Below are 24,541 nucleotides of genomic sequence, written 5' to 3'. Positions count from 1 at the left end.
AAACAGCAGCAGAGAGCATTTTGTGTGACTATTCAATATTGGAAAGGGGTTACTATGAAGTAACATTTAGGTCAGTGGAGCAAACTGCCTTGGGAGGGTGTGGAATCTGTTTGGCTAGACTAAATACACATCTATTAAAGATGATAGAGGATAACCCATTTAAAGTTTGCTTCCAGCCCAAATGTTTTATGTTATTTTTGTTCTCTTCAGGTACATTTCTTGGATTTTGGTCAGATTAGATTTTTTTTCCAGTTACTATATTAAATATTACTGACAAAAAAGCCCTCTGTGCTACGAACAGCATATAGACTAGAAATATTATTAATATTGCTTTACACATTGTAACAGATGTAACATGCCAAATAATTATTACATAAATTCAGTAGTGTGGTAATGCTTATGAATAATTGCATAGAATCATAGAATCAGCAAGGTGGAAAAGACCCACAGGATCACCCAGTCCAATCATCATCTCTTGTATCTGTATTAAAATACTTTATGAATGTTTAGACTATTATGAAAACATCTTATTACTTAGCATAAAACTTTTTTTTTCACAGAAATTTCTTTATATTTCAAAGATGGGAAATGTATAACATTTTAGAGAGTAATATTATACAGAAAGTGGGACACACTTCTGTGTGCCCATGATCATAGAGGTACATCTCCTAAAAATATTCATCAGAATCATAATTTCCAGGAGAGAGTTTATGTGACATACAGATCAGTAAGTCAATGTATGTATATGTTGTATTTGTGTAAATGCATTCCTTTATGGAACAGTGTGGTAGTCTTAATCAACTGTTACTCTGGTCAGTGGGATTTTTGATTGATCCCGAGCAGAGAAAACATGTTTTTTCTTTTTTTTTCATGACAGTTTATTGTTCAAAAGCAGGCTGTACTGTTATTAAAATTGGCACATAGAGGAACACTCACTTTTTTCACCAGGAAAAGTATAATGTGTATCTAACCACCCACAGCAGGAAAAAATATTTCTTGTTGGGCTCAATCCAAGTTTCATTGACTTTTATGATATTTGGATCAAGCTTTCCAATCATGTTGCTGTAATGATCTGCAAACCCACTGGGGACTTCATTGGTCCATGCCAGGACTAGTCGTAATGAAGTGATAGAAAAAACATTGGCATGTAGGTGCAGAAACACAGCTCTGTAGTTCAACTGATGCAGTTCTTTGATTTGTCGGAATGAAAAAAGAAGAAGCTCCAACGAGAATGATTCTGTTTACTTATCACTTTTAAAGCCAATTTGGAAGTAATGGGGAACTGGAGTGTTAGTAAATGATACTTAAAGAAGCAGGGAGAAGTGCTTCACCCCATCCTGAGGGCATGCAGCTGGGCAGGTGAAGTATGCTGCGCTGGCTGGCTACTGGCCTTTCCCTGAGGTATGTCAGTTCTGCTCATCTCCTGTTAAGCAGTCTTGATAGAATAATAGCTTGTTTTTTAAAAATAATAATAATAATTATTATTATTTTTAATCATTTAAGCAGTTTTTGGTGGTCACAAAAGTTCTAGAATGGCACATAACAGTTTGGGAAGGATTGACTGAATTTTAACATATCTGTTCACATTTCCTGAATCAGAATCTGTGGTATTCATCTCTGGAAACAATGAAATGGGAATTTGAATAACTCTTTGGAGATGTAGAATTCATTAGGGGTCTTCTCTGTCCTTTTTTTCTTTAACTCATCTTCTTTCTTAGTCTTTAATTGTGTCTGAGTTTCTGAATGATTGCTATTGTTTGTTCTTTTTTTTCCGCCTTATGAGAGGCCTTTAACTTGATTTCTTATGTTTCTTAGTGGTGGCATTATGTTTTCCTGGCAGGAACACTTCTGCTGTTTAACATGTTGACAGTGCTGTCTGAAAGTATTTTTGGTCCCATGCTCTTTCTTGGATCCTCTCCTAGGGAAGTTCTTCAGTTGGACTTTCCACACTCAGTGTGGCCTCTTACCACTTTCCTGTTTTCTATTAATTTTTGGGCAGAAGCCCTAGTGTAGAATGAAAGTTGGAGGTTTTAAGGGGACAAGTCCTGGTGAAATTGCCACCTTGCAGTCTTTAGTCTTTTGACTGCAGCTGCAGTAAACTTCTGCTGAACACAGCAGAGAGAGCAAAGACAGCTTAAAGCCAGATTTTCAATGTGATTTGGCCACTTGACTCTTGAATACAGGCACGAATAAACTCAGAGGAGGCTCTGTTCATGTGCATTGCCATTTGTATTTCAAAGGTAAATAATTTTCTAATTTAAAATATATTGTTTTTAGTGATGTTACAAAAAGAATAGAAAAGAAAAGATTATAAAAGAATGGTACCTTGACCAAACAACATTACTGAGTCTTGAAAATTCAGGATAGACTCTGTATATCTTCTTTAAAGTAATGAGTCTACTGTCAAGTACCACATAATTATTATTCAGAGCTCTTAGTTTGGGAGGGTTCCTGCCAAGTTTACTTCTTCAGTTTGCACTGAATGATACAGAATTTCAAGTTTTCCATCATGCCTTTTCTTTACCTCTTCATCTATGCTGCAGATAATGGACAGGTGTTGCCTTCACATGGTGCTGTAAAGGTTGAAGATGACACTGCCCACGGATGAACATTGCTAACTAGTTAGCCATTCTACTTGTTGAAAGAGTTTTAGAAGTGATCTGTTTCTTACTGCAGGCGTAGCCATCTAGGTTGGCTTCAGTGGCTGTTGAAGGTCAGTGGAGATAGAGTGCTCACACTGAATGAAATAGTAAGCATGAGCCTTCAGTCAGCCAGGAGCAAATGGGGACTGGACCACCTTCAGCTTCTACAGCTAGAGGAAGAAGAGCTCTACTGTCTAGGTCCCAGTTTTCCTTAAAAAAAAAAAAAAACATAGATCCAGTAGTTTTCCTTTAAATGAGACACTGCAGTAGATCGGATAGCTACAAGTTTCTATATTTTGTGTTTTCCTACATGATGCTCTGCAGAATTGGTTGAAATCCATAAGCAAAAGCACAGTTATTTCTAGGTCTTCAGTTTTCGGCCTCCTGCTGTTTTAATCCTAAACCTTAAAGCTTCCTGTCCATGGAAACCATAGTAGCCTGGAGTAGGTCCAGCCTTCCAGTAATATGTACTGCATTCCTTGTAAAGAAATTAGGTAATTTGGGATGGGCAAGGAACACAGCTCTAGACATTGTCAGACTAAAGACAAGTGGGCCCTTTTACCAGGCTGCAAGTGATATATGAATGCCCTGTCAGATCCCTCATGAATCTTAGTTTCTTCAAGGGCACGTTAAAGTCACTGCCCATTCTCTTACAAAGATTATAAAGATTATAGATGACAGCATCAAAATCTTAAATCACTTGGGTGATTGTGAACAGTAGAACATAGCACATAGCACTCCTGGAAAATATCTTTTCAGACAGCTCCTGAAAGCAGATCCACTGATAGTTCCTTGAAAATACATCTTAGGTCAGCTGTATTTTTCATTATCATGGTGAATGTGGTTCTTTCTTTAAGTATGATCCCAGGCACTTGCTTTGGTGCAATTTTTCCTGTCAGGGTAGGAAAAGCATGCTCAGCCTGGCTCTTCCTTCCTGCCCAGAACACTGCAGCAAGTGTAGGACTTTTCACTCCAGGCAGATGAGGAACGTGCCTGTTGCACAGACTTGTGCTGACATAACTGTCTTGAATAAAGGTGTAAAGAGGCTTGATCCCTGACGTGATCCCTGACTGACACAGAAGCTCTCACTGTGGATACATTTATGACAAGCTTCTACTTTATGGATATACTTTTGACCTGCTGGGTAAGGGAAGAGGAACTGTGGGAAAAAGCTATGCTAGTAAATAATACAATTTTGCTAGTACAAATGAAGCCTGTGCTGGGGACACACTGTCAGTACAGTTTGCTAGGACAGCTGCAACAGCAGAGAGATCCTATTCTGGATACAGCATTGTCTTCTGTTCCAGTTTGTCGTGCATGATTTATCTTTCTGTCACCTCTCCAGGTCCCTAGACACCTCTCTGCGTAAAAAGAAATTAAAACACAATACATATGAGTCTGCTCTGTATTGGAGTCTTGACCTTTAATATATCAGGTTTTCATATTGCAGCTATGCCAGCAAATAAGCTGTCCTACAAGAGCTGAGGTTGCTGTAGTGATCTGTAGAGGTCCCACCTCAGCCATGCTTCAGCTTTATTTGCTACAAACTCTCAGGCTGCCTGGAATGCCTTTGAAAGAAGATGAGGTTTTCAGATTGCCTGGGCGATCATAACCAGGAGCTTTAGCAATCCACTGAGGAAAAAAATATCAAAAATCTGACAAAGCAGCCTGACAACCTCAGTGTCAAAAGGATTGCTTAATGCTTTGTCCTGCTATATGAGTTGAATTTCTATCATATTAATAATTTTAGGTGTTCCCTTCTCTCCCCCAGTGCTGTCATTACATTTTCCTTTTGTTAGTAAAGAAAGGAATGAAAAGGTTTGCCCCTGGCTCTGTGATCATGTGGCTGTGCTCCTGCTGAGCACACTGGTGTGTCACTGATGGCAGGCTTGCAGCTAGGCTCCCCAGATCAATAAACCATCTTAGTTAGCTGGTGAGCATATCAGATGTGAATTTTAGAAGTCCACAGTCACACTTACAATACCAGAGAAGCCAAAACCTGATGTAATTTTTAAGAAGCATCTGAATCTTTAAGAGGCTCTATTTTTCACTCATGAAACAGCCAGCATTACCTTATGACCAGCACACTTTTTGATGGGGTTTTAGTCTCCTGTTTCTCTCTGCAGCTATTGGAGATCATTGTTTTTTTCTTTCCAAGGAACAGACAACTGTGTCTTTTAAGAAACAAAACAATTGTGTCAACAGATGGGAGAGAAAGTGCTGTGTCTGAAATAGGAATAAACCATGTTAAAAATAGGTAGTCTTGCCAGAGTTGTTTCTTGAGCCAACGTGGAAATCCTTCTTTCCCATACTAGCATGCTATCAAAACTACTAAAACCATGCTAGAAAAACTGCCAAATTAGTCTATAAAACATTGGAGGAATAATAACGACTTTTTTCCTGTGTAATTCTAACAGTCAAGCTAGTAAAGGAGAGTGAACTGGCAGAGTTGCACTGCCAAGGGAGAGCTCCAAACAATACCTTGCATTGACCCCTGGCCAGCAGCAACTAAAACACAGCTCTGGTAGTTGTGGACACGGATTTTAATGAGATGACCCTCTGTGCTCCCCAGCTGTACTAGAACAACTGTGTAATGAGGAACCAGGGGGTGTCAGAGGCTTTCCCTTTCTTAGATGCGTAGTTTTGCTCCTAGGTGTGGAAGGAAATATTTTTTCTGTTCCACCAACTATCTGCGGAGAATCCATAGCAGTTTTGTTAACAAGAAAACTCCTGCCCTCCTCAGAATAGGAAAGCAGGATGAACTGATCTTAAACATGGTTGCTACTGGCAGAATTACATCTGCAGTTTAGAGATTGCATTTCTGCTTCACATCTGCTGTCTCACTTACTTTTTCAGTCTCTCTTCTTGCTTTCAGTTGTTTTCTCTATGTCTCAGTTTATCCAGCTTTCAGGGCTGGCTGTCCATTTCAGCGTTATCGCTTTCCTAATAGTTGTAAGAGGAGCAGAGAAGCTTTTCATGAAACGATTTTTTTTTATTATTATTCCACAATGCTTTTCTGCTTTGTTTGTTTGGGTTTTGTTTATGCTTTATGCTCTATGTTGTGTCATCTCAAAAGAAAGATGTTTGCATAATGTGTCTTTTGCTGTGGTGGTTTAATTCCTGCAAAATATTGTTCCGTATATGGCTCACAGTAGCCTTGGGGCAGGGATAGATTGTAACCTCAGACAGAGAATGGATCAGGTCTCTGACCCACTTCAGACCCTTCCAGTAGAGTCTAGGGTCTGGGTTCCTCCAGACTTCTGCCCAGGTATACAGTAGAAAACAGCCTTGGGCAGCTAAGCATGATTTCAGGCAACCCTTTGGCACTGACCTCTGAGAGTGGATGAAACAGGAAGGTACCTGAGGCCCTTCCATCTGGGCAGGAGGGCAGCGGCAGGTGAGCAGTACAGCCTGTGATGAAATACATCTTCCTCATAAACTGATGCAGCCCCCCTGCCTGCAACAGGCTTTTTTTCCCCCCAATCATCTGCAGTCAAGGAATGCTCCTGGGGATCCATGCTTGCCTGGAAGTTGTTTCTGTTAGATTAATGTTTCTTGCTGAGATTAAAGAAAATTTAAAGGAAAAGACTTCAGAGACTGCCCAATTACTTTATTGCATCTAGGAGAGACCACATCCCTTATCATATCGTGTGGTCATTTTTCTTACTTTTTCCTCATTGCGATGTGAGACAAACAGAAGTAAAGAAATTAAGTGCCTGCAACTTTTCCCTGTTCTGGCTGATAAGTAAACTACCACTTCTATGTGAAAACACTACAGGGCTTATCAGCAGTTGTGGATGCATGGGATTTCCTTATGGTTGCTTGTTACCTCATCTTTTCTGCATCACCTCCTCCTGCCTCTGTGCTTCCCTGTAATCAGTGAGTAGCATGCACGTTTATCTCTGCTCAAGGATATGTCCCACATGGTTGGTCTTTTTGTTTATTTATTTGTTTTGCTTTATCAGTCTATGGATGAGTTAAAAAGACTGTGTGTGATGCGTTAAAAAGACTGTATGTGTGTGAGTGAACTCAACCTTCTTTCAGCATAATGAGCTCCAAGGAAATCAGGGGAAGTTTAATGCTACATCCTGACTCCGTGGGGAAAACAAAACAAAACATTTGGAAGGATGCATGCCACCTATTCACTTTGACTTGAGCACATGCCTTGCTTTGCTGAGCTGGCTTTACCGCTTAGAGATGGAATTAAGCGTATGCCTAAATGACTTGCTCAGCTGTGACTGAGGTTGCATAATTTGTCTGTTCATTTTCCTGGAGCTTTCCTATTGAATTCAGGAATCAGGCCATGGCAACGGAGAGGTGATGCTGTTGTAATTGGCAGGATATGCCAATTAAAACTTATTCTTTTGGTATTGTAAAGTGAGGCTCTGTTTTTTCATTACAGCCAGTTTCAAATTATGCTCTTGAATTCTGGTCAAGTCAATATTATTTAATGGCAAAAGTACAGCAAAATATTTTTGCTTTAGCTGCAGGAATACACAAATTTGATCCCTCAAAGCTTTCCTATAGCTGCAACCAGGCTAACTGCTGTTGCACTGCCTCATTTTTCAGCCCATTTTGTTCTTGTACTGGACACCAAAATCATTAGAAAACATTCACTGTCAGCATTTAATAGCATATTAAAAAAAAACAAAAAACAACAGACGTTTGTGATGCACCACTAATCTATTAGTCATTTGTTTAATTCCACTGCTCCACACATACAGGAGAATAAAATAGAAGTGATTAAAATAAAAGTGATTTTATTTTTATTCATAATAAATTCACTGTTATTCATAATAAGGCTTTTTTATTCTTTTTCTTTTTTTTTTTTTTTTTTTTTTTCCTTTTCCTGTAACCAGCTTGTTTTCTTTTTCTGAGAGGCCCATGGTGATAGCAGAAGGTGAAGAATTGCAAACAAAATTAAGGAAAAGTTCAAGTTAGCTGTGGAGCCAGAAGTGTGATTCAGGAGCTGAAAATATCTCTGCGCTTCATGCATCAAACTCAAACACTGTGCTCTGACAACGCCCTCTGGATCAGAAACGGAGTTTGAGGTCATTCCTCCTCCAGCCTGCCATGTATGGATAGGGCCCACGCTCATGACAAATTACTGTCTTACCGGGCACACACTGAGAGTGCAGTGACATCAGTGCAGAGGGATCTTGCCTCACAGCAGAGGACCGAGGACTGAGGAGCCTTCTTCCTCCTTTAGACCTGAGGAACAGCGTGGAGGCACTGGGAATGAGGACATTTTAAACACTCCTTTTCTAGATGTGGAAGGAACAAGGAATAGAGAGAACTCACCTCCTTGTAAAGAAGTCATATGGCATCCAGAAGTATTGCTAGCAAAGATTCTGCTCAGAGGTGTATAGATGCCCACTTCTGATTCCTAGGATAAATGTATAGCTGCCAGTGATGGTGCCTTCACCATGGAGGCAGACCCAAAAAGAGAGTAGTGCATCCTTTGTTGTATGAGCTGTCTTTGCTTCTAGGAGTGCAGTATCAGAGACTGATCTGTATGTACCGGTATGCCTGGTATAAAGTCTGTGCTCTGACTTACCACCAGTGTTGTTGAGGTCTTAAATTTATTTTTGTAGAGAGTAATGCTCAGGTTTTGTGAATAACAGAACCAAAACTCTGAGAGCAGACCCCAAGTCTTTAGGGTTCATGTTTTTTCTCTGCTGACAAATTTCTCTTGTTCCCAGGCATCACACTTCCCTGGTGTCCTGCGTTTCTTGCTTAGTTGCCAGCTTCTGAGGTGCAAGTGAGCTTTCTTCCCTGGCACTTTTTCACCAAGGTACTTTTGGATGAAATTACCTGTGGTGATATTGCTGAAGCCTATTTGGATTGCTTAGAGCACAGGCTTTATCAGAAATCCCATCTTGGGCTCAATGGAGACCCGATGTTTTGCCTTCTCTGCCCACTCTCAGAGGACCCCTAGGAGTACTCACATCTTTGTACCAGCTGCCTGGCCAAGCAGCCCTATCCTTTTGGCAACAGAAGAGCAGACAAATGGGTTGAGCAACATGTGTATGTGGACACAGTGTCAGTTGTCAGCCTGACCATTGTCTAAATGCATCAAGCCTGGTTAGTTGAGGGCACTGATCTCAGCTGGCAGCATCTAAACTGCTATGTGTAGTGAGGTTATGGACCTATACTTAGGGGGATGTGCTCTTGCTAATTTAGCTCCTGGCTGACTTGGGGAAAAAAAAAAGTAACCCCAAATCATAGTTCCAGTGCTAGAAGCAAAATATGATCCTGCACATCACGGTTTCTGGGAATGAAGGAAGTAATTTAGAGAAGTTCCAAACACTACTTTTAACACTGCCAAAGAAATCAAGTGCTTGATTTTATTTGAGTGAATTGCATATGTGTAAATAAACAAAGTTCATAGGTGATGTTCCAAAAGTTATTTGGAATAATGTAACTTTTAGATAAATTTTGTTTTGATTGCTAATTTTCAGAAGAGGCTGAGAGACAATAGAAACAGCATATACATGAGTTAGCATGCATGACTATTTTTATTCACATAATCTGTATACATATGCACGCACATGCATGTATAAATTCACAGGTATATAAATTTCAGCAAATGAAAAATATTGCAGAGATTTCTTGGTGCTCTTTGTGTCTGGATCTGCAGTGTGGTGCTAACATGCAGAAACCAAAAAGCCATGAAGAAAAGCCATGAGGAAACAAAATTTTAATAGACTGTCATAACCCTATTGAAAAAAAAAGAAAAAGGAAAAAAAAGTGAAAACAAATAAATTTTCTGTTCAATAATGAAGATGAAAACATTTACAGCCCAGAAAAAAATTATTTTAAAAAAAATTATCACTTTAAATTTGGAGGTAGTTCAAGATTTGATCCATAAATTTCAGCAAACTGCTTGTAGTTGCCAGAGCTGCCAGAATGACCTGGAATTAAGTGGGAAAAGGTATGATCACGGATGATTTGTGTTAACATGTGAAGTGAGAACACCAGGATAGTAATGGGAACCATTTTCTTTCACTTCTTCCAAATTTGATTGCGTATAGTATGGTTGCATTTGGTCAGTATTCTTAGGTGGTTGTGTTCTGCCATTGATCCTATGAAGCTAATTTAAAGCATCACATGGCTTTTACCTTCCTCAAGTAGGGAGACATTGTTATTTCCAGTCTTAGCTGCTGTAGCTTTCAAATTGTCTGTTTAATAAACTGTGCTTTGTTTAGGGAATGGTAACTGTAAAATATTGCCTGTTCACAGAGTAAGTACTGAGATGGAGATTGATGTCTGTCTGAAGCTTAATGTCTCACAGTGACAGTTAAGGAAATTTTAGACCTCTTACTCCTCTCATTAAGGACTGTAATCTCTGGACTTTGTGTTTGAAAAGGAGAAAGAGGGCAAAGAGAACATTAGAAAGTCCACACAGACTGTTTCACATATCTAAAGGGGAAGTGAACCCATGTAAAAAACTGTGAGATTTCTGTAGTTTCTTAGTGGTGTGAGTTACAAAACGTGAGATTGAGCTCTGGGGTGGCAAGCTACAAAAGTTTACACATTCTGCTACCCAACTTGTGCGGATCTTGATTGATTCGAATGATCTTATACCATCTAGGAACCTGGCTGCAATTTAAATGGTGTCTGGCTTTCTTATAGACCTGGTCAAACTGAGTTGTTAGGTGAATTCCCTTCCCATGATAAGATACAGTCTGCTGGAATGATATCTGCTGTAAGCAAGTTAAGGAGTAACACAGGCAAGGCTTTATTTGCCCTTTGTACTCTTGAGAAAATGTTACCCATTTTTTGTGCTATTTCAAAGCCTTAGATTAATTAGCAGCAAAATAAATATATGCCAGTTTGCCAGTTGTTTTCCTTAAACTTTAGTTTCTCATTAAAATACACATGAGATTTTTGGTACTTTTTTTTTTTTTTATCTTGCAAAGTACACAGGAATCTTCCTCTGGTACCCCCTCAACTAATCTAATGGAGACAGTGCAACAGATACGTAAGAATATAAAACAGAGTTCTTGTTGATCAGTGAAATGAATTTACCTTTATGACCAGATGATAACAATGCTTACTGCTACATTTGAATTTCACTGCTAAACATGTAGCTATACAATTATAAGATAGCTACTGGAACTGCCAAGGGAGAGTCTAGTACTCTTTTCAAAAGGAAATGTTAAGAGTCACCATCAGGGTACCTCCACTTTCACATTTTCAGGTCCTATGTAAAAGACTCATCCCTGAGAGTATAAGCTACAAAGCTCAAATTGGAAAAAGTCTTCCTTGTCATGCCACGTTTCTCAAACTCTCATTCCCCTTCTGATGCACTTGTTTAACTTGGTCTCCATGGCTGGCAAACAACAGCAGTAGATTAAAACAGTCTTGACCAGATATGTCCAAATGCTAGCAAGTGATGTGCAATGGTTGTTGCATTGTTGCCTTTCTTTGGTGGGTAGTCGTTCGCTTCCAAATAACCCAGTATTGCACAAGTATTTACTAACTTGATGATAAAAACAAATTAAAAGTTCTGGGTTTAGTATCACAACAAAGCCTCTGGAAGCTTTAATTGGGCAGTAACATTCTGTTTGATGACACTTGCATTATCTGAGGTTGTTAAAGGCATTGCAGATTAGCTGTTCCTTCAGACTATATATTGCTTGAAAGCTCAAGCTTTGCTGTAGGGTTGTTAAGTTAGTAAGGATTGCAATAGCACTGATTAGACAAAATGATAGCAAGCTTTGAGACAATGATGTAGAAGAATAATCTCTTACATGTCCTTAAACAGATCTTGCTTTGAATAATATTTAACCTAATTGTAAGTAAAAAGTAAGCTTTTTAAATACTCAGAAACTGATCCAGCCTTCACTGAAGTCAGTGGGAGTCTTTCACATTTGGATCAGATCCTGATTTATCTTTTGAGGAACACTGCTGAAGACAGCAAAGTCTACCATGTGGGGAAATATGCTGGCTCCCATTGATTAAAAGCTAATTTTGTAAATGACATATTTCCCTTGTGATTTTATGGTCTTTTAGTGGAATGCCCCTCTGCTCCTGCTTTGATTTACCATAAATGACGCCCTCGTCTTTGGGTTGGGGACTGCATGAACAGATTTTTAATGTATATTCATTAAAAACAAGTTTGTGCAAGTGTAACCTTTGTCATTGAAGCCAGTTAGGCCTCTCTCTGAAAGTGTAAGGTGTGGGGCTGCATGCATAGGGGCTGGAGGATATCTGTTTACTGCCAGGAGAAGCAAGCTGCAATTTGGAGCACCCCCAGGTTTTACTGAAGAATGGGCTAATAACAACTCATGGCTTCTTTATTGCTTTGCTTTGTTTTTTTGACAGGAACTTTTCTCAGTCTAGTTATAAAAATAGAGTGAAATACTGGCTCTGCTATAAAAAGTTTTGCCCTTGAGTCCAGCCTTAACCTGCGTTCACCCATAGATTAAAAGCATATTGGGCCCTGTCTGCCTAGAGATTGAAAAGTGTTTCCTGGCTCTGCATCCAGATTAATTTCCTAGAAAGCTGTATATTGATGTGATAAAGTGTTAGGGTCTGGAGCCAGAGCATATGTTATTTTATATAGTCAGATGCCTATATAGACCACTGTTGACATTGCCAGTTAGTAACACATTATCATTTGATTTTTGTTTTTGTTGCTGATAGCAAACATTACAGCAGAAAATATAAGCATATGCCTTTTTTTTACTAACTCATTCCAGACCTTCCAAAACATTCATATTTTGGCACTGTTTCCCTCAGCTCACATCTGCACTCTGCTGATGATGGAAGCACGGAGTTATGAGGCTTCACCCATAGCACGTTGGTCAGTCTTTTGCCAGTTTACAGGGCAGTGTGAGCAGGCCTTGTGCTCATGGAAGCCTAGAGAGGTTTGCTGCTTGCTTCTGTAGGGATACGATTAGGCCACGGCCATCAATCTACGGCTCTAGTTTGCTGAGTTGGGCATTTTCCTGCCAGAGGCCTCTGTCCACAATGTTTATAAGCCCTCGAGGAACGGGCAGCTCTCCTGCTGTGGTGACCTGGCTGCCCCCTGAGGGTAGTCAGCAGTGTCATGGCCATGCACCATGGGGCATAGCAGGGCAAAGGGCAGGAGCAAAGACACACAAGATCTCTCCCTGGCACCATGTGCCATCATGACACTCTCCAGGATCTCTCTGAGGGTGCTTCTCTTTACAGGAGCACATCCAACCTGGACTGCCCACCTCATTGCTCATTCCTGGCACGTAGCTTGCAGTAGCATTTCATGTACAGGGCTTCAAGGACATAGGGAGGCCTGGAAGAAAGGACCCCAAGCAAAATGTGGGCTGTGGTTATCTGTGCTTCACAGCTGTTTGATGTGTGGTCCCTAGAAGATCACTGATGGTGATTTGTCTCAGTATTCATGAGGTGATCCCACATTTAGAGCACAGTGGTAGGCAGAAAGAAGTGGCATGGGAGATACTTGCACTGCTCAGATTTAAAGACAGGAAAATATTTGTGTTTAATTAAAAATATATCTTATTAAAAACATATGTTACTGTAACTCTCAAAGGTAAATAGACTACCAAGGCATTACCATACTTTCTATGCTTATTCCACTTGGTGTATTTGTATGTCTAAAAGTAAATCATTCTATATACCTTTTGGTCTGGGTCTTGTAAGTCTTGTTTTCACTTCAGAGTATTTTTTACTCAAGATGCATTGTAGATAACTGCAAGGTGGAATCCCCCAGCTGATACTGATTTCTGGTGTCACATTGCTCTGAGGGAGAAATACCTAGGGAGCGAGAAGGACTGTGTCTGAATTTCTATTTGTATTAATGTAGCCAATGACAGCGAGATGACTTGACTAAAGTCCTTAAAAATCTTTCATGTCTGTTTTCTAAATAGGTGGAAGAGAGTGTGGACAGCCATATTTGCTGGAGTGGTGAACCAAATTGCCTTGACTGGAACCATTACTCACTTGCACCTTTGACTGCAGCAGACAGGTAGGAGAACAAGGGAAGGATGGGTTCAAATGAACTTGGGGAGCAGGCCTCAGTGAATATTTTTTTGTTCTCAGAGGGCTTCAACCAGAAGTCACTCACACTTAAATAGTAACTGATTACATGTCCCTTTCTCCCCTTTTGCTGAAAGCAGAGGCATCTCTCTTTCCGGAGAGGTTATGTTTTTATTAATTCAGAAGTGCTGTCTTTGCTTTGACCATATATTTGGTTTGCCACTTTCCCTTCTTTGTGCATTTCTTGCTTCAAGAATCCAAGAAGCACACTTTTTGAAAGAAATAGGCAGAAAAATGTACTAGTCTAAAATAGTTTCTGGTTTCTTTTTTAAAATTATTATTTAATTTTTAAATGGTCTTGAATTATAATCTGGTGATTCGTTTTGATTGTCTCACCATTTCAGGTACACCACTGATGATACTGTTTATGGTTAAGGTTTCTTTTTTCCTCTGGGTCTTGAACACATGGTTCATGCAAACTACAGTTGTGAAAATGATGACAGTGCAGTATCACGATACCCAAGTTAGCTTACAGCTAGTGGATTCTCGGTGGCAGTTATCTATGATGTTACAGACTACAGAGGCCAGTGTATGATGTCAGGAAAAGGTCTGTGTTCTGCTGGTCATTGCAGCTCCATGTTTGAGTTGGTAGTCACAAGTTGGACAGGTTTCACAGAAGCTTTGTCTCAGGGACTGTACAGTAAAAGGCAGTCACTTTGTTGCAATACTGAGAATCTCCTCTTCTTTGCACATCCTTGGTGTTCAGAGTTATGTTAGCCTTCTGAATTTAGCACGACTGACTGAAAATAGTGAAAAGATAGGAAAATATTTCATCCTTCTCATTGGTTCTCTCTGTTCTACATTTTTTACTATTTATCTGTAACCCTGAGATCTAGACGTGTACAGAAGACATCAGAGGTTCTCAGGCTGTATGATGATCTCAGGAGAAATGTTTAAAGAAATTGCGTAGTGTACTTTGATATAGAACTCACAATTTTTTCAGAACTGTAAATGAGATTGAACCTATATTTCATTCTGTATGAACTGAAGGAGGGAATGGAGGGGGTTAAATTGAAATGGGCTTAAACCTCTTCTCAAACCTGGAACTGATCCCAAATATTCTGCAGTCCACAGTGGTGCTATATGGGGTATTTCTTCTTTTGGATCTACATCAAAGTTGTGTCAATCTGCATCGCTCTATTTCCCTTCTGCAGTCTCTGAGAGTTGAGACATCTTCCCATGTAGCCTAGGATCAGAGCTGGATGAGAAGAGTGTTACCAGGGAACATGCTGGCAAAAGCAATTCATTGTCTTTGCCTGTAGAATTTACAGTGAAAGTTCAGCTGGGAAACAAACTGTCCTGATGCACTCCTGTGCTCTGCTCCAAGCTTGGGAAGCATTAATAGTGTGTGAAATTTATAAGCAGGAGTTTTAGAATACTGCAGTATGAAAAACTAGCCATGTCCCAACTCACCAGACAAGATTTAAGTGGAAAACTGAGAACTTTGGTGCCCATCCTCTAAAATGTGCTTTGAGCATAAATTCTTCAGGTTTCTTTAGTGTGTAACTTAATGGTATTTCTACACATTGGGCCCTTGTTGCTGTGGCTCTCTTGTATGCTGAAAATTCCCCTTATAATGTGTCAGCTTAATAATAGTCTTTAGTTTTTCATTTGGGACAACTGAACTTCGGAATAGATGCTCTCAATTAACATAAGTCAGAGAAATGATTGTAACTATGATAATATGTATCACTACCGTGTATGCTAAGGACATTAAAGCCAGCACTTAATACTGAAGGAGTAGTAAATATGCTGCGTGAGCTAATGAAAGGCCCACATGAAGAAACTGAAGCCTATATTGCCTGCTTTATGAGTGTGAACTTGCAGTTTGATCCCACTGGTAGATGCAGGGCGATAGAAAGGCACGTTTCCCCTGAAGACAGGAGCATGCAATGTTGCCAAACCAGCAGTCCCGGGTGCCCTGCAGGGTATGATTCTCGCAGCAGAGAGTGGTTGCACAAGCTGTGATGTGCAGGACTAGTCGCTCTATTTTGGCTGAGAATCCTTTGAGGATATTGGTCCTGATTCCCTACTGTCTGAAACCTTTTGCTATTTATACCTGGGTAAAGTGAATGCCTGGCGAGCATTAAATGCCACTATGCTAGTGCTAAAGGAGCTGTTATCCACTTTGCCCAAATATAAATGACTATGCAAAAGGTGAAGCAAGTTCAAGGTCTCTCTTTTTGTTATAGCATTACCCCTAGATCCTGCTGCTCGTGGCTGAGTGTGTGAACAGGAGGCTGTGCTTCAGTGGGGTGGTTTGAGCTCAAGATGTGCAAATGCAGCAAGAAAGAAGAACACTCATTTCTTTTCCCACTATTAGTCAGAGAGAAAAACACGTTTCTTCTTCCCTGAGAAGAGTAGTGGGGCAAGACATTTATTTGCTAGTTTTCAGACAGTTTGAGGTAGAAGAAAGATGCTTGGAAACATCTGGCAGAGGCAGAAATGGACACTGTGACTTGAAGTCTCCCTGCACTCAATAATGGGTAGTGTATTAACATGCCGTGCATTAGAAAGACAAAGTCCTTGAAATCCTCTGACACTGCAAGCTAGTGCTTTTAAACTAGAACAGAGACAGATAAGGATACTGTGAAGGAGAAATTCAGCATCACATATTGTAAAACTGAATCCTTAAAAAAACTTGGTACTTTTGGCAGTGTTTCATTTATTGTAAATAGAATCCATATATATTCATAGAAATTTTGAATAGAATATAGTGTTCTGCCATTTCTGTTATCTAAGCAAATATCTTGCTGGAGCAATTTAAAAACAGATCAGTTTCATAGCCAGCACTGCACCAATAATAATACTGACCCGTATTAGAGACTCTGAGCCAGATTCTGACAGCTGTAAACCTGCTGAAGACAGTAAAGACATTCATGAGTTTACCTAGCACGGTTAAGGACATCAGCATCTGGCTTTTTCTGAGTAGAGCTGCTTGTGAATCATATTCTGCCATATCGTGCCATGCACACTACTGTGGAAAGACCATTTTGAAAAGCAAGAGATACAAATCATATGGAATAGCAGGCATTGAAGGATTCCTCCTCTGTAATACCTAAATAAACCTCCATTTACGTGCCTATCCATTTTCTTTAAATAACCTACTTTTTGTTGCAGATAGGACACCACAATGTTATTAACACTGAACCACACCTGGTGGGATTGTTTTTACATAACTTCTAGTACATGTATATACCTTTTCACATGCACATTTCCCTCTGTCTAAATGCATCTTGAAATTACACTTGCAAGGCCTATAGCTTCAACGCAGACACGGGGTGAACAACTGCAGCTTTAAATTTGCTGGTGACAAATATGCAGAATTAATTTAACATGGGATGGAGTGTCATAATGCTAAATTAAACTTTTCAAAATGTAAACAAGCAACTTTTGTGTTATGTAGGTCTTTAAAAGTTATCCTGTTGCTGTGCTCTTATCAGAAATTTGAAGAACTTAAGTTTCTGAAAAGATACATGTTTTCCACTTCAGTGTGCAAATCTGTGTTGGAGGATTCTTTTGCTCATAGATACTTTGCTAAGTTCCAAGGCTGCAAAGTTTTAGCCAGCTGGGAATCTCAGATCTATGGTAGCAGTTATCTCCAGATGGCTGCTCTCCGTTTTGTACCAAGCCTTCAGCATCTCAGTGGCTGCATGTTCGGAATTATGAAGCACAGTATTCCAGTTGTATTTGCCAGAAAACATACAGAGCATTGTGTGATAAGCTGTGACATGTGGTATAACTCGAAGAAGAGGTGAGAAATAAAGTGTGGGGGGAGAAGAGGAAAAAGGGAAAGAGTAGAACAGGAGAGGAAGGAAGACACAGCAAGAAAAGTTTGTCTGTGTAATGAATTTGGTCTGACTGGCAAATACAATCTGACTTGTGAATTTAATTGAATTTGATCCAAGAAAGACACAGCTGAGTGATCTGTAGGAAGAAATATTTTCCTAGAAGTATGCAACTCCAAACTGTATAAATTCTTCCACTGATCGTAAAATGTTTGTGTAGCACTAAAACTGTGCCTATACTTCTGAAGAAAAAGTGGTGTGTTGTGATATTCAACTGAAGAATAACAAAAAAAAGTCATTGAGTGTTGAGTATTGGAAGAAGAAAAACTATATAATTTCAAGTTGGCAATGAACACGAGTGATAAGGACAGTTAATCATTTCTGGTGCAGCTGTTTCCTGACATTTCTGCAAAATGTTGTGGAAAAAATAATGAAGGTTCATTCAGTAATGGTTTCAAGCTTGGCTAGTGGAAAATATGACAGTATTTCCATCATCAATTAAAAGCAAGCAATGCTTTTTTTTTTTTTTTTTTAATTTTTTTTCTGTAGGGGAAGTGGTATGCAGTTTGTGCTACACAGGAAATTGTAGACTTGAGAGCAGCTGTGTGATAGCAATAGGTATGCTGAGAATATGAAGAAGAGCCTGGGCCCATTTCTCTTACCACATGTGCTTTAGTGCAGTAGAGCTCTCTCTGCTAGATACTGGCAAAGACAACTTGCATAGCATGACACTATCTATCTAGCATGTGGGGTATTCCTTCAGACAGCTGGCTGAAAATAAACGTCCTTCATGCCACTTCAGTAAAAAAGGATGCATCAGTAAAATTTTCATTGTGACTGTATTTTATTACTACGGGGTCCTGAAGGTGCAACTCATTTTGGTGTAGAGGCGGGATTTTTTTAACCAATCTCAGTAATTTCACTTCAGAGTATATCATTTTTGCAGCCATGCAGCACATCTTAGTGAGCACGTGTTGTTGCTGTGCTCCTTCTGTGCAGAGCAGCAGTAAACCTGATGTAATAGGCTGGCCATTTTGCAATTTGGAGCAGTGAGGAACCCGTGGGATTCGTGCAGTATAGACAAGGGGCTGCCCAAGCATGTGAACTCAGTGTGTAGTGTTGCATATAGCCAAGAAAGCATGCAGTTTTGAAACACGAGTGTGGCCTGAGGGCACATTCACAGCACAGATCAGCATAGCTGAAGGTCACTGTAGCAGCTGAGCAGTGGCCTGTGTCCATTCCCTCACCTCACAGCCTACAATGGCAGGCAGGCAGCTGCTTCTGCTCCAAGCTCATGATGTCCCAGCTCCTGCACATAGCTCAGTGTAGGGGTTGCTGGATCACTCTTCTGTTGGATAGCCTGCGTAGGCCAGAAGGTAGTCAGGAATGAAGCAAGATATACTGTTGTAAGTAAGGAAGATGAGTCCAAGATTTCCACTTGAATTCACTTTTTTTAATTCTCCCAAAGGGATCTATGTTTTATCTGGAGTTAAAAATACATTGGTGTGGAAATACAGGGCTTGCGTAGAATTACTGTAAATCACTTTAGAAGTTTAGGTGAATGACTTAGGGACTCAGTACCTCTATCTGGACTGCCTGCTCTAACAGATTTTGTCTTCCTCTGACTTGCTGAGATACTTTCAGCCTAGCCGTAAATATGATCTCTAGCCTGTTTACACAATATGATTCATGCTAAAGTGATTGATAGGAAATACGTTATAGTGAATGGTTTATCCTTTTCTAATATCCCTCTGTAAAGAAGATTCTTACTTAGTGCTCTTAATGCAAATTTAGCAGACCCTTAGCAAGTTTACTAAAAATGTTTGTCTTTCTCCTTGTAATGCTATGTAATATCTATGAAGTGTGTAGTCCTGACCGACCGGTTTAGGCTGCTGTAAAACAAAAGTGATGGAGTTGCATCCATGATTTAGGTGTATTCATATAATAATGTAAAAGTTAGGTGCAGGTTCCCTGTATTTGGTGCAGTCAAGCTCTAAGGAGCTTTGTTAAAGGCTTTCCCACTCCTGCAATCCCTTGTGTTAGTGAAAATTTTGCTGAAATCAGCAGCAGCTTTACCAGCATCACAGCATTAAGGACAGCTTATGCATAAGAGCCTGCATTTAATCTTGATTTGGGACATTAAAAGATCAGGCCTTCAAGCATCCTTCCACATGCTTGTCTGTAATTAGGTGAGTACTGTGGCTGCAAGTCAATACGCTGTTGTACTTGCAGTGAGACTGCTTGTACGCTTTGGTGTTTGCATGGGAGGAAGGGAAAGATGAGGGTTCCAGTCCATCAGTTTATCTGATGGGGGTGCAGCAGAGAAGAGCTGCTTTTAAACTTCTCAGCATGAGAGCTGTGCCTACAGCTGTGGAGGAACTTCCCATCAAAGCAGGTTGTCAATTGAAAGAGGAATTTCCATAGGAACAAGTTGTCCACTGCAAAATTTCTGCCTTTTTTTTTTTTTTTCTTTTTTTTCTGCATTTTTTGCTTTTGTTCTCATGGAAATCTGTGAATGAACTACTTCCCCTTGAGTCACCTTAATCCATGAAGAAGATGCTAGGTGAGCTGAATTGTGCTAACATGGCTTCAGCTGTCATTAAGTTGCATCTGTATATTACTCCTTCTCATCTCATGGCAAATGACAATACAGAAACTTAATGCTTTAAAAGTTCCTATTGGCAGGTGACCTTGACAGGCCTATGTGTCCCACTGTATATTTGAATCACCCTGGTGAAAACATCTACTCACTACTAACAAAGCAATGTCTTGATGAAACAGGTTAAAAAATTGAGTCTGCAGTCCCTGGGACTTGCACTGCCTGCCTGTCAGCTTGTATTTTTGCTGCTCAACAGTCAGTCTCACAATTTTTTCTATATTTTCAACCAGTTATTTAAATTGTCTACAGTGGTTGTAAAACTCTTGGATCCATTTGAGATTAATGGGGAGTGAAAAGTAAGTACATTCAAGTAACTGTAAAATTGGCTAAGGTCACACGATCAAAGTGCTTGAAGGACACCTACACGATTCTTGCTTTATTGCTCTATCTGTCCCTACAGAAGGCAGCTGGATAATAGCTAGGACGTTACTAGAGATGACTGGACACCTGGTGCTGAGCATGTGGGAAGGGAGGGGAATGCAGCTGACACCAAGGTGTTCATTGAATCACACAGTGACCTCTTATGGATGAAAGTTAAAATAATGAATGCATATATCACAAATATTACTTGTACTTTTTAAAATAACCCTTTGAATAGTTCATCAAGGTTTGTAATAGATGCTGTATTCTCTTTATGGTACCGTGTCTCCAGACTTACTAAACTTTTTCTCACTGTCTCTCATTGGTTCTTCATCCTACTTTCTATATAGACATGCTGCCAATCCTACTGAAAGCACCAAACCTTTTGACTATATTGCACAGTGACAATCCTACAGATTTACTGATCGTGGCAGGTGGCATTCACAGAACATTAGTCCCTGCTGTCCTCAAAGACAGCATGTCCCACAGAAGGAGAGCATGCTGTGTGACAGCTACTGCATGGGAGGAAGCTCTCTGTCTACATGAGAATGGAGGCTGGCAGAGCTTTCTCCACCTCATGTACACAGGAAGCAGCATGGCAGATGTCTGACGTTCCTTCAGGCAATCTCCCCTGTGCTTCTCAGAAATACATGGGAACTATGGTTAAACCTTACAGTCTAACCTTTTGCTTGCACAGGGACCAAAGAGGAGCTAAGTAACTTTAAACCATTAGCTCAGTTTTAAGTATCTCTTCTGTGGGATGAAGGGCAGTTGACTCTTAACCATGTTATATCTTCCAAATGAATGACTCTGAACAAAAGTCCCATGCTACCCCTTCCCCGAGCAAAGCATGGTGCCAGTGCAGCTAATGAAATGAGAAGTGCAGGAGACCTCCCTAGCTCCTTATTCTGCTCCCCTCATAGGATTCTTTTTGTTTCTCTTACCCTCTCACTCTGTGGTTTTGCCATTGTAATTTTAACTAGGTGGCCTGAATCAGATTTCTGAGTGTCAGCCACCAACAGCCCTGTTCTCACCTGAGGTTGCTCGGTAGCATCTGTGCCCCTGAGCCCTTCTGCTTCCCCCTGCTCAGCAGCCCCAGCTGGAGACAAAGGAGTCAGGCCTGAAATTAGTTGCTCCATACAGTCTGGCTGCTTATTTAAATATATTAAAAAATGCCTTTGGCAGATAACTGTATAATTCTTTAGCATTCAAGACAAAGTCAAATACACTTTCCATACTAACAGCTAAGACTTAACTGTAGATGAAAAGCTGAACGTGGTTTCAAAGATAGATAATATGTGATAACACCATTTCTATCTACCCTCTCATTGGGGAAAAAAAAAACCCAAAACTTTTCTTACTTTTCACCCACTGTATTAGGTAAAATGTTCTGCAATGGTAACTGAAACTGGAATTTTCATTCACCTGTTAGAATTTAAAGACTGTGAAAGAATGATCATAGAAGTTATTCAGACCATTCAATTATTTAAGTAATAATTAAAAAAAAAGCATTTAGTAAAACCCACATTGGCAACAATCAGTTGTACTTTGTGGTTGCATTGCAAAAGCTACAAATGTCCTCAGTTCTAAATTTAAGATAGACAGAAATTGTTCTGTTTAGCATGTGCTAAAATTATCCAACATACAAATACTTAGGGGAAGTGTAAAAATTAAATCCCAGTTTTTAAAAGGGCAGCTTAAAGAGGAAAGAAGTATTAAATAAGTGCCATCTCAGTAAAAATTTTACCAAACACAGGGAAGATTCATACACTTCATGTCTTTGTTATAAGATTCTCGGAGAAAACACTCCCACTCAGATAGAAATTCACTGTAAACAGCACTCTTGCTGTTGTGGTTGGTGTACTTTTGAGGATGCAGTGGCTCTTAGAAGGAGCAGGGTGCGTTGTGTAATCCTGTGACCTTATGTTGCATAGACACTTCCAGTTTTGGAATGTGAAACGTCTGAAACTGGGAGTGGGTGGACGAGAGGTGGAGCCAGCCAGGAGCCTGGGTGGCTGTGTGTCTGAGAAACTCTTCTGCTGGTGAGCAGTGCTGATCTGCTAAGTGTATGGCCAAAGCCCTGAATATTGCTGTATCAAACCAGTAAACAAAATCGAGTTGCAAATTGCCACGAAGCTATGGGGTGATATTTTGGAAGTTGAGCTTTTAAAACTTGGTTGAAAACAAAGCTGAATTCTTTCAGACCTGAAACCACAGCCTCTCAAAATGCGTCAGAGACTCTTGATGCTGCAGCAAGGTCAGCTTCTCTTCCCCCCACACCTGTGAGTCAGGACAACTCTATTAAAGGAAGCTTTTATTGGAGGCTGTCAATAGAGAGGTAGACAACATGCAGTTGTTGAGGTCTCAGTGGAAAAGCGTTTGGATCTTGTACCTACATAGATGGTCACCAACAGGAAGAAGAATACTATTCTGGAAAAGAGAGGGACACTGAGGAAAAGCTAATGTATAAGCAGAGGTAGGTTTGTCTGATTTCACCTTCTCTCTAGTTAAAGCTAGGATTCAGAGTCCACACATGCTGGTGTTGTATCCATTTCTCATGGGGAACAAAGGCTAAATCTCTGAGTTAGATGTCCTCAGTGTTTACCCACCATGCTTTCTGTACCTACATGTTGTGCTGAAAGTTACAGGAAAATAATCTTAGAGCAGCTCAGCTGACTGTAGAGAAAAAAGAAAAGAAGAACAGGAAGTATTAGACAAAGTATTGGTGGGAATTTCAGAAACATGAGCTTGATTCTCAGGTAGTGTAGTGCAGGTACTTTTTGAAGTTGAAACTTCCTATTGTTCAATCACACGCTTACTATTTCCTTTGCTATGAATCCAGACCTGCTCATGGGTGAGTCAACCATAATGGGGCTTAAAAATGTCAGTGAACAGTGTTGTCCCGTTTATATTAATTATCCTATAAGTTTTTTGTTGTTGTTCGTTATTGCTCTATTAGCTGGACTGCTCTAGCAGAGTGTTAGCATAGGTAAAGAACCTGTAAAAAGCATTGTTGTAACAACTGGGCCCTCTGGTTCTACATGTGATCTCCTTTTAATGCTGGTGGGTGCTCCCTGCTTACAGAACTTACTTCCACCAAAGAAAAAATATCTTGCAACACTGAAAAAAAGCACATCTAGAACTAATTTATAGTGCCTGTATTTTTATTGATTCCATGTGAGATTGCTAGCAGAAGGAAAGAGATCCAGCTGCAGTTATTTAATTCATGACCTGTCAGAAAAATAGGTTTTGGTTTCCAGTCCTGATGAGCACCTTGGGTGAAAGGCAGAACATGGTCCTGGCTGTGCAAAGAGCTGAACTCCCTGAACTCTCTGCACAGTTGGTAGAGCTGAATTTGAGCAGTTTTCCTGAGAGTGCCCCATGTGGAGTTTTCCACTATCTTGAGGGTTTGCATTATACTGCTTTGATCCACTTTTCCATTTCACTAATGGAATATTTCTGTTAACTTTCCCACAAGCTGATTCAAGCTCTGTTTTTTTTTTAAAGTTACTCTTCTTTGCACCTTTAAATTTTCCTTTGTTTTTGTGTGTGTTGCATTTTATGAGCAGCCCCAGAAATGCCTTTTATCTAGAAATGTAAATAACCTCATATCTGAAAAAGTGTAAACCAACAAGGTGGTGTCCCTGCTTGCCAAACGTTCTTTAGCAAACACTCAGGCAAAGAGACCTCTCTATGCAGGTACAGCTGAGCCTATATGTGAGTGTATTCATGTATGGAATGTGAGTTTGAGTGAATAAGCTTCTTTTGCAGGCTTACTGAGGCAGGTATCTGCTTGAAATGACATTTATGTTTTCCATTCAGAATGCATTCAGTCTAAAGATGGTTGGGAAGCAAAAGAAACAAAAATACATGTTCCTTAAGTGTAAAACAATAGTTTATCTCTACGTATGATGAGCAGAGAAGGGAGTGGAAAAACTGACCCAAGCACAGCAGCATGGAGGCACAGCAGGAGGGGCACAGAGCTGCACTTGTGGACCCTGCAACTGGCAAAAGAAGCTCTATTAGCTGCCACAGACCTTTTAGTGTAA

The 24,541-nt window shown here is 40.1% G+C and overlaps 1 protein-coding gene across 5 annotated transcripts in view; it reads left to right on the top strand.

Moving 5' to 3' along the window:
* The window catches only part of HIVEP2 (HIVEP zinc finger 2), a 125,706-nt gene that overhangs the window by 60,482 nt on the left and 40,683 nt on the right, over window positions 1–24,541 (top strand). For 4 of the 5 annotated variants that reach the window (XM_048935042.1, XM_048935040.1, XM_048935039.1 and 1 more), the window contains one exon: window positions 13,517–13,614. The gene's annotated coding sequence lies outside the window, so the exon portion shown is untranslated. Of the gene's footprint in view, window positions 1–13,516; window positions 13,615–22,769; window positions 22,969–24,541 lie in introns of those variants that run through there. The other variant, XM_048935044.1, reaches the window with a different exon arrangement.

Source organism: Lagopus muta, chromosome 2 (genome assembly GCF_023343835.1).
Source record: "Lagopus muta isolate bLagMut1 chromosome 2, bLagMut1 primary, whole genome shotgun sequence".
In the NCBI taxonomy this organism is placed as follows: Eukaryota; Metazoa; Chordata; class Aves; order Galliformes; family Phasianidae; genus Lagopus; species Lagopus muta.
The sequence above is the reverse complement of the archived record's forward strand: the minus strand, read 5'-3'. Positions and strand labels throughout refer to the sequence as shown.